We start from the raw sequence: 1,381 nt of genomic DNA, 5'->3' as shown, positions 1-1,381 counted from the left end.
AATCTGCCCTTGCCTTCCGTTCCGCTAGCTAATGTTCAATCGCAGGAAAATAAATGGTACGAACTGAAATATATCCTACAAAGGGGGACATTAAACACTGTAATATCTTATGTTTCATTGAGCTGTGGCTGGACGACGTCATTAAGAATATACAGCTGGCGGGGTATACACTCTATTGGCAGGATAGAACAGCAGCTTCTGATAAGACACAGAGTGGGGTATATGCAATTATGTAAACAACAGATGGTGCACGATATCTAAGGAAGCCTTGAGATTTTGCTCAACTGAAGTAGAGTATCTCATGATAAGCTGTAGGCCACACCATCTACATACAGTCGTGGCCAAATGTTTTGAGAATGACACAAATATTAATTTTCACAAAGTCTGCTGCCTCAGTTTGTATGATGGCAATTTGCATATACTCCACAATGTTATGAAGAGTGATCAGATGATTTGCAATTAATTGCAAAGTTCCTCTTTGCCATGCAAATGAACGGAATCCCCCAAAAACATTTCCACTGCATTTCAGCCCTGCCACAAAAGGAGCAGCTGACATCATGTCTGTGATTATCTTGTTAATTACAGGTGTGAGTGTTGACGAGGACAAGGCTGGAGATCACTCTGTCATGCTGATTGAGTTCGAATAACAGATTGGAAGCTTCAAAAGGAGGGTTGTCACGTTCTTTCAAAATCGAACCCAGAAGCAGACCAGGACAAGGAGAGTAGGAAGAAGGTGAGTATTTATTTACAAGTGAATGTGAATGGGTAGATATATCCAGGTGGCGTAGCGGGCAGCGGTGGTGAGTTGATGGGAGTAAATAGGTGGATCCACTGGGGTAGCGGAATCCTCCGACGACCAGGCGGGAATGGGGTAAATGATCCGGGTGAGTAACTGAAGACAGAACAAACGGAGGTAAGTTTAAGGCAAGCAATACGTAACAAACAACAAAACAAATTCTATCCAACTTGAAGCTGATACTCTGGCACAACATACTGTTCATGGCTAACGATCCGGCAGGGAATGGATGTCAGGTCCGGGCTTATGAAGAGGAGAGATGATGATCAGGACCAGGTGTGCAGATAGCTGATGGGATACAGGTGTGGGTAATCAGAACTCCCAACTTGCTACATTGCCCGGCAACCAGACAGGGTGCGTTCCAGGACGCCGGAAAAAACACTCCAGGACAGAACACAGTCAAAAAACAGACTCAGGAAACGGGATTCATGACAAGGGTGGTGCTTGGAATCATTGTTCTTCCTCTGCCAACCGTGGTTACCTGCAAGGAATCACGTGCCGGCATCATTGTTTTGCACAAAAAGAGCTTCGCAGGCAAGGATATTGCTGCCATTAAGATTGCACCTAAATCAACCATTTATCGGA

General features: G+C 44.6%; 1 long non-coding RNA gene across 1 annotated transcript; it reads right to left on the bottom strand.

Annotated features, from left to right (window-relative positions):
- Window positions 1-722: 722 nt before the first annotated feature.
- LOC135572308 (uncharacterized) lies at window positions 723-1,109 on the bottom strand. Its single transcript, XR_010464203.1, has 2 exons — window positions 995-1,109; window positions 723-892 (listed from the first exon to the last, which is right to left on the bottom strand). It is a non-coding gene; the product is annotated as an uncharacterized LOC135572308 (long non-coding RNA).
- Window positions 1,110-1,381: the final 272 nt, after the last annotated feature.

This window comes from Oncorhynchus nerka, linkage group LG7 (assembly GCF_034236695.1).
Source record: "Oncorhynchus nerka isolate Pitt River linkage group LG7, Oner_Uvic_2.0, whole genome shotgun sequence".
NCBI lineage: Eukaryota > Metazoa > Chordata > Actinopteri > Salmoniformes > Salmonidae > Oncorhynchus > Oncorhynchus nerka.
Note: the sequence above shows the minus strand (reverse complement) of the source record. Positions and strands in the feature narration are given on the sequence as shown.